We start from the raw sequence: 6,503 nt of genomic DNA on the forward strand, positions 1-6,503 counted from the left end.
CGCCAATGTCAGATTCAGAAAGAATAGCTTCACTAGAGCGGATCGTGGCAGAACAATCAAAGACTATTCAAAGCCTAGTGGAAGCAAATCAACTACTGCATCCCTCCTGGTTGAGCATGGGAAAATCATAGATGCCTTGAAGGAGTTCTTGGCATCTCAGGGGGAGATGAGCTGTAAAGGCGACGAGCTCAGAACGAAGAAGAGGAATGACCGTGACGATGATCCCAATGCATCGAAAGATGCAGGTGGTGAGCTGCCAAGAACTTCTGAAGCTCTTGGTACTTCCACAGCTGAGGGGGAGTCTACCGACGTGGCTGGTGGTTCTGGTGATGATGTAGTGTTGGTGGAAGATGATGTGATTGATGCACTGAAGGAGCTTGATGATGATATGTTCAGTGACGATGTGTTGTTCGATGAAGATGTGCTGCCGAGTGATATGATTGAAAAGATCGGTGAGCAGATTGTGATTGAAGATGGAATAGAAGAGGGAGAGATAGTAGAAGAAGACGTTGAACACGAGATCCCTGATGTTGAGAAAGCCGACGTGAGTGCTGAGATGGATGAGACTGAGTGGGAGGAGCAGCCTAGGTGGAAGGAAGGCTGTGCTCATTGGTTTATCAAGACCAAGAAGCCTGCTGTTCCAGCCATGTTCAAGAAAAGTTATAACATCAAAGGCTATGCTGAGTCGAAAAAGGGAATCATCTGTTGGATATATGATGATCAGATCAAGTTGTTTGTGGTGAAGCGTTATGATGGCATTCAATACTTCAAAAGAATGTTGAGATCTCTCAATACATTGCCGGAATGCGAGGTGAAAGATTTGGCCAGGTTGGGCCTGATAAATAGAAGTGACAACAATATGGCAATAATGATTGAGAAGATTGTGTGGAAAGAAGGCATAAAAGAAAAGAAGTTTGAACTATTAAAGCCATAGAAGGGAAAGCTCGTGGAGGATACAGAGAGGGGATTGAGAGCAGATGGCAAGCCATGGATGGTGATGAAGTACAAGCCGATCCGATGCATCAAGGAGGTTCCGATGAAGAATATGCCTCAAGATGTGTTGAAGAATCTAAAATGGTGGTACGTTGATTGCCAGACTGCTGAAGCTGTGATGGAAGATGAGGATGAACAAGAGATACTTAGAGTTTACGATCCGATGCATCTTATAAACTTATCGCAAGCTGATCTGAAGATGCTCAACGAGAAAAAGATCTTTTATATTCCAGCTTGGAAGGATGAAGCAAGAAAGTATCAACGAGTTGTGACGGTATGTGTTAGAGAAGGAGTGCACGCATGAAGATACAGGATTACGGGACAAGAGCTGAAAGATCAAGATATGAAGCTACTGCCAAGGGGGAGTCTGTTGGTGCATAGATGTCAGTAGTTCATATGTCTAAAGTCTGTAATCGAGTCTGTAATATTGTTTATGTAATTGTTTGTTTAGAAGCGAAGTTGTTGACAAGTTCGCTTAGGTGAACTTGTTAACCAAGCGAAGTTGTTGACAAGTTCGCCTAGGCGAACTTGTTCAACGAGCGAAGTTATTGACAACTTCGCCTGAGGCGAAGTTGTCGTGTATTTATATTGATAGGTTACGGGCTGTTTAAGGTTAATCAGTTAATCAGTTGTTAGAGAGTTTAGTTGATCGAGTCGTGTGACGTGAGTCTGTAAGCATCTCGGTTTAAGTTATCAATATAACGTGTGGTTGTTCATATTGTGTGTACGTGTGTTCGTAAGCTTATATTCTACGTCCGTAACGATCTACACAGGGATTCCGCACCTGTGTATATCGGGATATCTCGTGTGATCCGTCCAGGGAACCTACATCAATTAATGCAAGACCAACTGGGTTAGATTCTTAACTCAATATGTTAACTTCTAGAAGTGGAACTAACCCAATTGGTCTTGTAGTTTATGAGATATGATAATTTCAAAACAGCCTAACAGCAGACCTCACAATTCAGACTTGCACTTCAGTTTTGTAAAATAATAATAGTTAACTTTTACACGTCCAAAAATTGCAAATTTGGACTCTTTAGAAACTAGACTCAATATAGTACACTGTAGTGTTAATAATATCTACCAATGACCACATTAACATTCAGTTACAGTCGTCTAAACATAGACTTAACAATCTGTCCAGTACCAGTTTACATCAAAACTCAACATAACAACAATCTATGAATCATAATCCATGCATATAACACTCTAGACACAAGATTAACCAGCCATGCATATCAATTTCACATTACACACATAGTTAGGGTTTTTCTTTAAAGTTTAAAATCAAAGAACAAGTGATTAACAAGCAACAATAACACAACTAGTTATCAATTTCATTAGCAATTCATCATCAAACATACAATCAAACCCTAACTCATCTTAATCACCACTTTCAAGAATCTAGGGTTTTGATTAACCCATTCAATATTAAAATTAAACACCTAGAATGCATAGACTAGTTGTTAATACCTTCCTAGCACCTTAATTCTTCAACCAAAAGCTTGAAAAATCCTTGTATGTGTGTGTGTATGTTTACGGGAGCCAAGAAGAGAGGGAGGGAGGGGGGGGGGGGGGCGATCGGGTTTGGGAAGGGGGAAGGGAGTGTAAGGTTTTTTTGTTAATTAATAATAATTATGTTACACAATGGCCACTCTACTTCTAGTTATTAAATTTCTAGTGTAACTAATAACTCTTGACTCTTGAATTTTGTGTTCTATGTATAAATATCAAGTAGCATATAACTTAACACATTATTATCAATTATTTGTCGTTTTGATATTTGTCGTTTGTTCACCAATGGTTTGAGTCAACTCGTTTGCGTTTCGGTGCAATCCCGAAAGACTACATATGTAGTGATTGTCAAGCGTCATTTAAAACCCTAGTTTAAATGTAATGAGATGTGCGTTATAGTTCTATTGATCTTAAGTTTGAATTGACGGAGTTTGGATTAACGGAGTTAACCTGAAATTGTCGAGTGTCACACGTAACGCCCATTGTCTCTTCTTTTATAAAGCGGAAAACCGTTGGAATCTATACTTGTCTCATTTTGAAATCGTTTTGGGAAATTTTTTGAACATTCTCTATCAATCATGCAGCTACAGCTCGAATTAGCCTCACCACAAGGACCATGAAGCATATGATCTGACACGAGCTGGTATAGGTCTGGTTCAGTTACCTTGTCAGGAATTTCACTTGAAATAAAATTATCTATATGGGACGGATTGTGAATTTTATTCTCTGGAGCAATGAATAGGCAAATATGGGCATGAGGCAGACCACGTTTCTGAAACTCAATTGTGTAAACGGCTGCATTTGGAATCAAACAAATAAATTAGCAAAAATTAAATAAAATAAATATCTTTAACAAACAGTAAAAAAAATATTAAAAAAAAATATTAGATAGGGAACCGAACCTGCTTTAATTTTTCCAAACAAAGCCTTATCCTTCAACAACTTAATCATTGAATCAAGCTTCATTTTGAATATCCGACATAGTATATCTGGCCTGTCTTCAGAATTTAAATTGGTATCCTTTAAAAAGCGTTTTACTTCTGGCCAACCTGGATTGCACGTAATGGTTAAGAAAAAATCCGGATAACCGTACCATCTACAAAGACACATAGCGTCCAAGTAATTTTGCATCATATATCTACTTCCACCAGTAAAAGATGACAGAAGGATTACACGCTGCCCAGATGTTGAAGCATCTGAATTTCCTACCGTCTTAAGGTTTCGAAGGCTTTCATAGGTGTCAGACCTAAGTTCACTCTGTTTTCCACGTATAAAATGCAACCTTTGACTCTCAACCATGGTATATTCGTCAACCAAAAGCTGCTGAAAAAGCCTTCGTCCATTTAAGGGTAGTGAGAATTGGTTAGGCCTGTCTTGTAACCTATATGCAAAGAACTCTCGCATAGTGCACTTCTTACGGGCAGCCGTAGACGAAGGATCGACATTTCTGTGAGGAATGTCTACTTTATAACCATCCTTACCAAAAGGATAAAGCAAAGGAAATTGTAGAGGACTACAAGAAGGATGAAGTTCACTAATTCGTCGAAGACCACCAGACCTGGAGTTAACTATAATATCTCTCTTGTCCATTGCGTCACCAAAATCTCCAATGATAAGAGCGGCAACCTCAGAGGCAGTTGGTAAGTTATAAGTCCTACCATCGTATTTCCTTGTTCCAACAATGCGGAGCTTCAAATCAGTCTGAGGATTTTCTTTAAAAGTATCACGTACCATATGATATGCCTGAACCAATGGATTTTGTGAGTCTAACATTTCCTTGAGATAATTAATGATATATTTTTTGTAATTGTTGGCATCTGAAGATGATTCACTGTAAGAAAAACAAATAAAAATTAACATTAATATAAATGATATATATGATAAAACAGTAATTGTTTGATGTAAGGCCCCGTTACCAGTGCCTCACATGTGGGTGTTGGATTTACTCATCAACATAGTTCTAATCATCAGAGTTAATAAAACATTCGCGAAATATAAAAACTTTCATAAAACATTTCATAACAATCCAAAACTTGTCTTAAACAAACAACTTGTCTTTCAAGAACTAAGTAATTAAACATAAACTGATAAACGTCTCGAGTCTTCCGATGCCAGCCTCTATTCAATGCCACGTGTTCCCCTCAAACGAGCTGCTTCATCCTACTCACCTGCGTGCATACTAAAAGTCGGCTACGCTGAGTGAGTTCTAGTTAATCAGGCAACATACAACTTATTCTCATACATTTCTTAACGTATCCGAAGGCACGTATTAATACTTTATCTTTGTATAAATATCCATAAGAGGAACGTCACATAATATCTATTAAAAGAACTGTTACTATTGCCCATGATATATATTCTCCATAAAGGGAACACTCTACACATATATTATCCATAGAAGGAACACTATATTTATATATTATCCATAGAAGGAACACCCTATATACTTTCCATAAAAGGAACACTATACTATCCATAAAAGGAACACTATATTGTCCATAGAAGGACACTATACTATCCATAGAAGGAACTCTATATATTATCCGTAGATGGAACATTGTATATAAGCTATTATTTAATATCCATGTAAGGAACTAATCTATTCCCTTGGCAATACGTGCAATATCCGAAGATCGTTCACGTACCGACAAGAAATCCATCGTATCTATCACATATATCATACTTGGCATACACTTACCATTTAAGGTAAGTGTATTAACTGTCACATCGAGTATGCACACAGCCCCGAAAATATAACAAGGAAATGGGGCTAGAAACTCACCTGGATCCTTTTTGCGTTCTGTATTAACTATATTCCCCTTCTTTAATGGAGTCCGGCTAACTGTTAACATATATATATGTGTTAATTTATCATATTACTGACTAACATAGTTAACCAAGTTATTGAATTAAGTTAGATAAGTTAACGAGGTTAACTAAGCTTGCTTGATAAGCTAGCTCATTACTTAAGTCTTAATGATCTAGCGGTGTCTCCTTATTTAACGAAGATCGTTAAATTAACTTAACCAAGCTAACGGGGTTAACTACGTTAAGTAGATAACGAATCATGTTAATCATATCCATCCGACTTTCCATCCAAGTTAACCGTAGTTAATTAGATTTAACGAGATGATTATTAAACCTTTATTATTTATTTATATTTTGTTTTATAAATTTTAACGGGTTTAACTATGTCTTTTTAATTTACAAAACTATAACGGGTTAGGATATTCGGTGTTCGGGTCTTGGGTTCGGATCCAACCGCTCGCTAATGGGCTGCTCCTGATCGCTTTTGGGCTTATTTGGGTTAATGGGTTTATAATCAAGCTTGGGCAAAACCAAGCCCAACCCTTCCTTATCTTCCCAATCTGATCGTCCCTATTCCTTCTTCATTCTTTTATTTTTCTTTTTCTTCCTCACAGCAGATCCAAGTAAACGAGTCTCCCAAAGATCGATTACAAAGTAATCGATGATGATGATTGATAGCTTGTAATCCATTGCTGCCAAAATCGCATACAATGTATATTATTCAGTTGTAATCGAGTCCCGTTGTGACAGTCCAAGGTAAACGAGTTAGATGTAATCGATGCTCCTTCTAATCGGATTTCTATTGTAATCGAATCCTCTTTGTAATCGATGCTTATCCTAATCGTATTTCTATTGTAATCGAGGATAGGTGTAAATGAACATGGTGAAATCGATGGGACTACTGTAATCGAGTAAGGGTTTATAATAGAGCAGAGGTTGTATGCGGGTTAAGTGCATCCAGCGTATTTGTATGCGATATGTATGTATTTATAATCTGAGTAGTGTATACGCTGTGTATTGTATTCGAGTTTAGTAACAGGGGCATCTCTCTTAAAATCCACTAAGGTATTGTATGCGAGTCTTATTGTGAACGAGCCTCCATGGTAAACGAGCCGTGTGATCGAGTGCCGTGTAATCGAATCTGATTGTGATCGATGGTGATTGTAAGCGACTTTATTGTGTAT

Source organism: Bidens hawaiensis, unplaced genomic scaffold (assembly GCF_021521415.1).
Source record: "Bidens hawaiensis isolate Kalapana, Puna unplaced genomic scaffold, B.hawaiensis_p1.1 tig00001035_1, whole genome shotgun sequence".
Lineage (NCBI taxonomy): Eukaryota > Viridiplantae > Streptophyta > Magnoliopsida > Asterales > Asteraceae > Bidens > Bidens hawaiensis.